Below are 10,136 nucleotides of genomic sequence, written 5' to 3'. Positions count from 1 at the left end.
GGGACTGAGAGACACCAGTCAGTGTACAGATATCTCCCTGAGAGAGAGAGACTCAGGGAGTGAGGAGTCCTGCACTGTGGGGAGGGTCGGTGCTGAGGGAGTCCTGGGCACAGTGGGAGGGTCGGTGCTGAGGGAGTCCCGCACTGTGGGAGGGTCGGTGCTGAGGGAGTCCCGCACTGTGGGAGGGTCGGTGCTGAGGGAGTCCCGCCCTGTGGGGAGGGTCGGTGCTGAGGGAGTCCCACTGTGGGAGGGTCAGTGCTGAGGGAGTCCCGCACTGTGGGAGGGTCGGTGCTGAGGGAGTCCCGCACTGTGGGAGGGTCAGTGCTGAGGGAGTCCCACACTGTGGGAGGGTCGGTGCTGAGGGAGTCCCGCACTGTGGGAGGGTCGGTGCTGAGGGAGTCCCGCACTGTGGGAGGGTCGGTGCTGAGGGAGCCCCGCACTGCGGGAATATTATTGGGGTTTTCTCTCTATTCCCACACTCTGTGCTCAATCCCGTTATCTCTGTGTTTTAGCGACGAGTTCTCCTCCTGTTATCCAGCCCGAATCCACAATGCCTGCCTGGATTTGGGTCCTGGTTGCTGTGGTCCTTGTCGCTATCCCTCTCGCTGCTTTGTTAGCCTGGATTAAATCGAAGGAATATCAGCCATCAGACATTGCAAGTGAGTAGCTGACCCCTGTTAAAGAGGGAGTCTCTCTGTCAGGAACTCCCCTGTTGAAGAGGGAGTCTCTCCGCCAGGGACTCTCTTGTTAAAGAGGGAGTCTCTCTGTCAGGGACTCTCCTGTTAAAGAGGGAGTCTCTCCGCAGGGACTCTCTTGTTAAAGAGGGAGTCTCTCCGTCAGGGTCTCTCCTGTTAAAGAGGGTCTCTCTGTCAGATACTCCGCTGTTAAGGAGGGAGTCTCTCCATCAGGGACTCTCCTGTTAAAGAAGTAGTCTCTCTGTCCGGGACCCCTGTTAAAGAGGGAGTCTCTCCATCAGGGACTCCCCTGCTGAAGCGCGAGTCTCTCCATCAGGGACTGTCCTGTTAAAGAGGGAGTCTCTCTGTCAGGGACTCCCCTGTTAAAGAGAGAGTCTCTCCGTCAGGGACTGCCCTGGTAAAGTGGGAGTCTCTCTGTCAGGACTCCCCTGTTAAAGAGAGTCTCTCCGTCAGGGACTCCCCTGTTAAAGAGGGAGTCTCTCTGTCAGGGACTCTCCTGTTAAAGAGAGAGTCTCTCCGTCAGGGACTGCCCTGGTAAAGTGGGAGTCTCTCTGTCAGGGACTCCCCTGTTAAAGAGAGAGTCTCTCCGTCAGGGACTCCCCTGTTAAAGATGGAGTCTCTCTGTCAGGACTCCCCTGTTAAAGAGGGAGTCTCTCTGTCAGGGACCCTCCTGTTTAAGAGGGAGTCTCTCCATCAGGGACTCCCCTGTTAGAGAGGGAGTCTCTCCGTCAGGTACTCCCCTGTTAAAGAGATAGTCTCTCTCTGTCAGGGAGTCCTGTTAAAGAGGGAGTGTCTCTCTGGCAGCGATCTGTGGGGCCGTGGGAGCTAGCCAATTGTTTACTCTGTGTTTTCTATGGCTTCCAGAACCCGTGCAGGAGATTGGGATTGCAGAAGAGCCCGAACACCAGATTCTGACCTCGGATTGAAGGTGCGTAATCTTTTCCTTCTGTGTTTGGGTCAAGGGAGGGGCCATTGTGCTGAGCTCTCGCTCTCTCCCCCACCTCTCCCTCTCAACCCCTCCATCTCCTCCCTCCCTCGCATTTGAAAATTGCCGCGTGCTGCCGCCGTGTAATATAATCCGACAGTTCCTTGACAGTTCTGACTGCTCCGGACCAAAAAAAAGTTGGTTTTTCCTTGCCTTTTCTCAAAATCCCATGACTCTCTCCTGTACGCCACCCCCCACCCCAAGCCCACCCCGCCGCGCCTCCCGCAATCCTTGCGCCATCAGCCTGTGGGAAGGGATTCTTGTCCTCAACTGGAATTTGACGTGGGAATATTTGACCGATGTGGTGAAGGAAAGGTTTGATCTCTGGGCAATTGCATCGACATCTTTTCGCAGCCTCCTTTGGGGCACCAAACTATTATCGGATGTTTAATTTAAACACTTAAGAACATAGAATGAGACAAACACAAACAGGGATGAACTCTTTACTCATCCTGCACTTCCTCTCTTTGTTTCGAACCTCTGTCAAAGTTTTACAGTTGCAACTCATCGCCTGTTACCCAGTTTAAATTCTAAATTGTGTAAAAACGGAACAACTACTTCAGTTATTCAACTGAGAATAGACTTTGGCAAAAAAAAACCTGGCCAGAACCCTCCCCGATGCGGAATCTATCTCCTTCCCTGAAGTATCCTTCAGGGCACAGATCGCAACTTACAACGTGGAAACAGGCATGTTGGCCCAACTTGTCCATGCTGCCTTTTTTGTTTAACCTCTAAACTAACCCCAATTGCCCGCGTTTGGCCCACATCCCACCTCACCCATCGAACCCATGTAAGTGTCTAAATGCTTTTTAAATTGTACCTGCCTCTACTACTGCCTCTGGCAGCTCGTTCCAGACACTCACCACCCTCTGGGTGAAAAAATTGCCCCTCTGGACACTTTCCCCACTCACCTTAAACCTAACCCTCTAGTTTTAGACCCCCCTACCTTTGGGGAAAAGATATTGACTATCTCGCTGATCTGTGCCCCTCATTATTTTATAGACCTCTATAAGATCACCCCTCAAACCTACACCCTCTAGTTTTAGACCCCCCTCCCTTTGGGGAAAAGATATTGACTATCTCGCTGATCTGTGCCCCCTCATTATTTTATAGACCTCTATAAGATCACCCCTCTACACTCCAGAGAAAAAAGTCCCAGTCTATCCAGCCTCTCCTCAATCCATCAAGTCCCGGTAACATCCTAGTAAATCTTTTCTGCTCTCTTTCTAGTTTAATAATATCCTTTCTATAATAGGGTGACCAGAACTGTACACAGTATTTCCAAGTGTGGGCCTTCCCAATGTCTTGTACAACTTCAACAAGACGTCCCAACTCCTGTATCCTGACCGATGAAACCAAGCATGCCGAATGCCTTCTTCACCGCTCTGTCCCCCACTTTCAAGGAGCTCTGAACCTGTCCCCCACGATCTCTCTGTTCTCCAACTCTCCCCAACGCCTAACCATTTCTCTTATCTAACGCACTGTGATACCCGGTCCCAGAGAGGGGGAAAGGACAGTGTATCTAACGCACTGTGACACCCGGTCCCAGAGTGGGGGAAAGGACAGTGTATCTAACGCACTGTGACACCCGGTCCCAGAGAGGGGGAAAGGACAGTGTATCTAACGCACTGTGATACCCGGTCCCAGAGTGGGGGAAAGGACAGTGTATCTAACGCACTGTGACACCCGGTCCCAGAGTGGGGGAAAGGACAGTGTATCTAACGCACTGTGATACCCGGTCCCAGAGAGGGGGAAAGGACAGTGTATCTAACGCACTGTGATACCCGGTCCCAGAGTGGGGGAAAGGACAGTGTATCTAACGCACTGTGACACCCGGTCCCAGAGTGGGGGAAAGGACAGTGTATCTAACGCACTGTGACACCCGGTCCCAGAGAGGGGAAAGGACAGTGTATCTAACAGCACTGTGACACCCGGTCCCAGAGAGGGGGAAAGGACAGTGTATCTAACGCACTGTGATACCCGGTCCCAGAGAGGGGAAAGGACAGTGTATCTAACGCACTGTGACACCCGGTCCCAGAGTGGGGGAAAGGACAGTGTATCTAACGCACTGTGACACCCGGTCCCAGAGTGGGGGAAAGGACAGTGTATCTAACGCACTGTGATACCCGGTCCCAGAGAGAGGGGAAAGGACAGTGTATCTAACGCACTGTGACACCCGGTCCCAGAGTGGGGGAAAGGACAGTGTATCTAACGCACTGTGACACCCGGTCCCAGAGAGGGGGAAAGGACAGTGTATCTAACGCACTGTGACACCCGGTCCCAGAGTGGGGGAAAGGACAGTGTATCAGACATCTAACAGTGTGAGAATACAGAGGGGAGAAGGATTTGATTTGATTTATTATTGTCCCGTGTATCGGGGAGACGGTGAACAGTATTGTTTCTCGCGCGCTGTACAGACAAAGCATACCGTTCATAGAGCAGGAAAGGAGAGGGTGCAGAATGTAGTGTTACAGTCACAGTGAGGGTGTAGAGAAAGATCAGCTTAATGCGAGGTGGGTCCATTCAAAAGTCTGACAGCAGCAGGGAAGAAGCTGTTCTTGAGTCGGTCGGTACGGGACCTCAGACTTTTGTATCTTTTTCCCCGACGGAAGGATAGAGAATGTCCGGGGTGTGTGGGGGTGTGTGTGGGGGTGTGTGTGTGGGGGGGGTCCTCGATTATCCCGGCTGCTTTTCCCCCCCCCGAGGCAGCGGGAAGTGTAGACGGAGTCGATGGATGGGAGGCTGGTTTGGGTGATGGGGATTGGGGGCCACGTTCACCACCCTTTTGTAGTTCCTTGCGGTCTTGGGGCACAGCAGGATCCCAGACCGAGCTGTGATACATCCGGGAAAGGGTGCTTTCTATGGGGGGCGTCTGTAAAAGTTGGGGAGAGTCCGTAGCGGACATGCCAAATTTCCTTAGTCTTGAGTGAGGAAGGCTGTGTTGTTCGCAGGGGGGGTGGGGTGCTTTACTGAATGGAGGGCTGTGTCTGGCGATGATCCTCAGGGATCAGTGTGCTGGGAGGTTAGCCCTTTGCAGTTACTTACGAACTATTTAGATCTGGCCGGTCTGATGAGTTAGCTCGCATACGGCACACAAAATTGGTGGCGTTACAGGTACACAGAGTATTGATAGGCAGAGGATCTGGGCGTACAGGTACACAGAGTATTGATAGGCAGAGGGATCTGGGCGTACAGGTACACAGAGTATTGATAGGCAGAGGGATCTGGGCGTACAGGTACACAGGGTATTGATCGGCAGAGTGATCTGGGCGTACAGGTACACAGAGTATCGATAGGCAGAGGGATCTGGGCGTACAGGTACACAGAGTATTGATAGGCAGAGGGATCTGGGCGTACAGGTACACAGAGTATTGATAGGCAGAGGGATCTGGGCGTACAGGTACACAGGGTATTGATCGGCAGAGGGATCTGGGCGTACAGGTACACAGAGTATCGATAGGCAGAGGATCTGGGCGTACAGGTACACAGAGTATTGATAGGCAGAGGGATCTGGGCGTACAGGTACACAGAGTATTGATAGGCAGAGGGATCTGGGCGTACAGATACACAGAGTATTGATAGGCAGAGGGATCTGGGCGTACAGATACACAGAGTATTGATAGGCAGAGGGATCTGGGCTTACAGGTACGCAGAGTATTGATAGGCAGAGGGATCTGGGCGTATAGGCGCACAGAGTATTGTTAGGCAGAGGGATCTGGGCGTACAGGTACACAGAGTATTGATAGGCAGAGGGATCTGGGCGTATAGGCGCACAGAGTATTGTTAGGCAGAGGGATCTGGGTGTACAGGTACACAGAGTATTGATAGGCAGAGGGATCCGGGCGTACAGGTACACAGAGTATTGATAGGCAGAGGGATCTGGGCGTACAGGTACACAGAGTATTGATAGGCAGAGGGATCTGGGCATATAGGCGCACAGAGTATTGTTAGGCAGAGGGATCTGGGTGTACAGGTACACAGGGTATTAATCGGCAGAGGGATCTGGGCGTACAGGTATACAGAGTATTGATAGGCAGAGGGATCTGGGCGTACAGGTACACAGGGTATTGATAGGCAGAGGGATCTGGGCGTACAGGTACACAGAGTATTGATAGGCAGAGGGATCTGGGCGTACAGATACACAGAGTATTGATAGGCAGAGGGATCTGGGCATACAGGTACGCAGAGTATTGATAGGCAGAGGGATCTGGGCGTACAGGTACACAGAGTATTGATAGGCAGAGGGATCCGGGCGTACAGGTACACAGAGTATTGATAGGCAGAGGGATCCGGGCGTACAGGTACACAGAGTATTGATAGGCAGAGGGATCCGGGCGTACAGGTACACAGAGTATTGATAGGCAGAGGGATCTGGGCGTACAGGTACACAGGGTATTGATAGGCAGAGGGATCTGGGCGTACAGGTACACAGAGTATTGATAGGCAGAGGGATCTGGGCGTACAGGTATGCAGGGTATTGATAGGTAGAGGGATCTGGGCGTACAGACACACAGGCCACTGAAAGTGGCAACGCAGGGGGAGAAGGTGGTCAAGAAGGCATACGGCAATGCTTGCCCTCATCGGCCGGGGCACTGAGTTTAAAAATCGGCGAGTCACGTTATAGAACCTTAGTGAGGCCGCACTTGGAATATAGAGTTCGATTCTGGGTCTCTGCAGAAGGGTGTGGAGGCGTTGGAGAGGGTTCGGGAAAAGATGCAGCCCTGGTTATGGAGGGCGTTAGCCATGAGGAGAGGGTGGAGAAACTTGGGTTTGTTCTCACTGGAGGTTGAGGGGGGAACGGAGGATGATGAGGGAACAGAAGCTTTTTACCTCCCCACCAGAGTCAATTACGCGGGGGAGCCACCGGTGTAAGGTGCGCGGGGAGGAGTTCGGAGGAGATGTACGAGGGGAGTTTTTTTTATTTTAACGCAGAAGGGGGATGGGGAAACGCCACAGAAAAGGCCCCCCCACCCCCCCCCCCCAAGGGGGAAGGTGGTTCGAGCAGATACCCATTCCAGGGGCAACGGGAGGGATACGGGACTAGGAAGGGAAGGGACGCTGTAAGGGTTTGAGATTAGGCAGGCACCGTGACGGAGGGCGGTGGGGGGCGCGATCGAGGTCCGTCCCCCTCGATGCCAACGGGAGGGTCACTCAGGCCTACCCCACAGGGCCTCAGTCGCCAATGATGGCTTCTCATCGCCAAACTCATGCCAACAGGAGGACGTTTTTGCCGTTGAGAGAAGGATCCGGAGGGCAGATTGGCCATCCCTGCGGCGGGGCAGAGGGGTGCGAGGGCAGCGGGACAGAGATACCACGCATCGTTTCCCCCCCATCGGGTGGCACCCGCCACTGACGAAACGGACAGCGTCTGGCACACCGCAACGAAACCAGCTTCCAAACTCTTCACCAAGGACAAAGACTCATCGGGGGACCGGGTGTCACAGTGCGTTAGATACACTGTCCTTTCCCCCTCTCTGGGACCGGGTGTCACAGTGCGTTAGATACACTGTCCTTTCCCCCCTCTCTGGGACCGGGTATCACAGTGCGTTAGATACACTGTCCTTTCCCCCACTCTGGGACCGGGTGTCACAGTGCGTTAGATACACTGTCCTTTCCCCCACTCTGGGACCGGGTGTCACAGTGCGTTAGATACACTGTCCTTTCCCCCACTCTGGGACCGGGTGTCACAGTGCGTTAGATACACTGTCCTTTCCCCAACTCTGGGACCGGGTATCACAGTGCGTTAGATACACTGTCCTTTCCCCCCTCTCTGGGACCGGGTGTCACAGTGCGTTAGATACACTGTCCTTTCCCCCACTCTGGGACCGGGTGTCACAGTGCGTTAGATACACTGTCCTTTCCCCCTCTCTGGGACCGGGTGTCACAGTGCGTTAGATACACTGTCCTTTCCCCCTCTCTGGGACCGGGTGTCACAGTGCGTTAGATACACTGTCCTTTCCCCCTCTCTGGGACCGGGTGTCACAGTGCGTTAGATACACTGTCCTTTCCCCCTCTCTGGGACCGGGTGTCACAGTGCGTTAGATACACTGTCCTTTCCCCCTCTCTGGGACCGGGTGTCACAGTGCGTTAGATACACTGTCCTTTCCCCCTCTCTGGGACCGGGTGTCACAGTGCGTTAGATACACTGTCCTTTCCCCCACTCTGGGACCGGGTATCACAGTGCGTTAGATACACTGTCCTTTCCCCCTCTCTGGGACCGGGTGTCACAGTGCGTTAGATACACTGTCCTTTCCCCCTCTCTGGGACCGGGTGTCACAGTGCGTTAGATACACTGTCCTTTCCCCCACTCTGGGACCGGGTGTCACAGTGCGTTAGATACACTGTCCTTTCCCCCTCTCTGGGACCGGGTGTCACAGTGCGTTAGATACACTGTCCTTTCCCCCACTCTGGGACCGGGTATCACAGTGCGTTAGATACACTGTCCTTTCCCCCTCTCTGGGACCGGGTGTCACAGTGCGTTAGATACACTGTCCATTCCCCCCACTCTGGGACCGGGTGTCACAGTGCGTTAGATACACTGTCCTTTCCCCCTCTCTGGGACCGGGTGTCACAGTGCGTTAGATACACTGTCCTTTCCCCCACTCTGGGACCGGGTGTCACAGTGCGTTAGATACACTGTCCATTCCCCCCACTCTGGGACCGGGTGTCACAGTGCGTTAGATACACTGTCCTTTCCCCCACTCTGGGACCGGGTGTCACAGTGCATTAGATACACTGTCCTTTCCCCCACTCTGGGATCGGGTGTCACAGTGCGTTCGATACACTGTCCTTTCCCCCACTCTGGGTTTCACAATGTATCCCCTCTGTATCTAACCCCATGCTGTCCCTGTCCTGGAGTGTTTGATGGGGACAGTGTAGAGGGAGCTTTACTCTGTATCTAACCCCGTGCTGTACCTGTCCTGGGAGTGTTTGATGGGGGGACAGTGTAGAGGGAGCTTTACTCTGTATCTAACCCCCGTGCTGTACCTGTCCTGGGAGTGTTTGATGGGGGGACAGTGTAGAGGGAGCTTTACTCTGTATCTAACCCCGTGCTGTACCTGTCCTGGGAGTGTTTTGATGGGGGGGACAGTGTAGAGGGAGCTTTACTCTGTATCTAACCCCGTGCTGTACCTGTCCTGGGAGTGTTTGATGTGGGGGACAGTGTAGAGGGAGCTTTACTCTGTATCTAACCCTGTGCTGTACCTGTCCTGGGAGTGTTTGATGGGGGGACAGTGTAGAGGGAGCTTTACTCTGTATCTAACCCCGTGCTGTACCTGTCCTGGGAGTGTTTGATGGGGGGGACAGTGTAGAGGGAGCTTTACTCTGTATCTGAGCTGGTTTATATTGAATTCGGACTGCCAATTTTTTGAATTTTGATACATTTGTAAAATATGTGTGTGTGAGAATATATGATGACTATTTATAATTTCTAAATAAAGTTTTGGACGAGATTGTAAGGAGTTTGCGGAGTTTTAATTTCAGAATGTCACATCACAGGAAAAGGGTACAAAATGAGGCCATTCCTCCCTTCAGTCTCTGTGCTATCCCGCCAATGTCCCTCCCCCCCCCCCACACTCTGGGACAGCTCCATTCCAGATCCTAACCACTCGCTGTGTGAATCTGCCTCTCCCCCACACTCTGGGACAGCTCCGTTCCAGATCCTAACCACTCGCTGTGTGAATCTGCCTCTCCCCCCCCCCCACACTCTGGGACAGGTCCGTCCCAGATCCTGTGTGATAAAGTTTCTCCCCGTGTCTCCCTCGCTTCTTCTAACCAACCCCCTTCAATCTGTGTCCCTCCCCCCTCTGGTCCCCGATCCTCCTGCCAATGGGGAAGGGTTTCTCTCCCCCTCGACTCTGTCCGGGGACCCCCCTCTTGATCCTGAACACCTCGATCCCAATCTCCTGTCGCCCGTCTCTTCCCCAAGGGGAACAGTCCCCGACTTCTCCAATCTCTCCCCGTCACTGAATCCACTCATCGCTGGAACCGTTCTCCTCAATCTCTACCCCACTCACTCTCTCTCTCTCTCTGTCTCTCTCTCTCTCTGTCTCTCTCTCTCTCTGTCTCTCTCTCTCTCTCTCTCTCTCTGTCTCTCTCTCTCTCTCTGTCTCTCTCTCTCTCTCTCTGTCTCTCTCTCTCTCTCTGTCTCTCTCTCTCTGTCCCTCCCTCTCTCTCTCTCTCTCTCTATCCGTCTCTCTCTCCCTCCCTGTCTCTCTGTCGCTGTATTGGGATCCCCAGAGTGGGACACTTTACTCCAGTTGAGGGTCAGTGGGTGTGATATCTGAGTTTAAGAGAAGTTTCTTGCTGCTGTTCTCTGTGCCCCTGTTAATAAACCCCAGGGTAATGTTTGCTCTCTGTCTCTGTCTCTGAGTGGTGGTGGATTGGCCGTGCTAAATTGTCCCTTAGTGTCCAAAGATGTGTAGGTTAGGGTGGATTGGCCGTGCTAAATTGTCCCC

General features: G+C 53.6%; 1 long non-coding RNA gene across 1 annotated transcript; it reads left to right on the top strand.

The window, feature by feature from the left end:
- The first annotated feature begins 518 nt into the window (after positions 1–518).
- LOC145340595 (uncharacterized) lies at positions 519–7,274 on the top strand. The gene is made up of 3 exons (XR_013886264.1): positions 519–659; positions 1,560–1,623; positions 6,898–7,274. It is a non-coding gene; the product is annotated as an uncharacterized LOC145340595 (long non-coding RNA).
- The last annotated feature ends 2,862 nt before the right edge of the window (positions 7,275–10,136 follow it).

The sequence above is a fragment of the Carcharhinus amblyrhynchos genome, unplaced genomic scaffold (assembly GCF_965287045.1).
Source record: "Carcharhinus amblyrhynchos unplaced genomic scaffold, sCarAmb.v2.hapA chromosome_1182, whole genome shotgun sequence".
NCBI lineage: Eukaryota > Metazoa > Chordata > Chondrichthyes > Carcharhiniformes > Carcharhinidae > Carcharhinus > Carcharhinus amblyrhynchos.
This window is presented reverse-complemented; position numbering and strand designations above follow the sequence as displayed.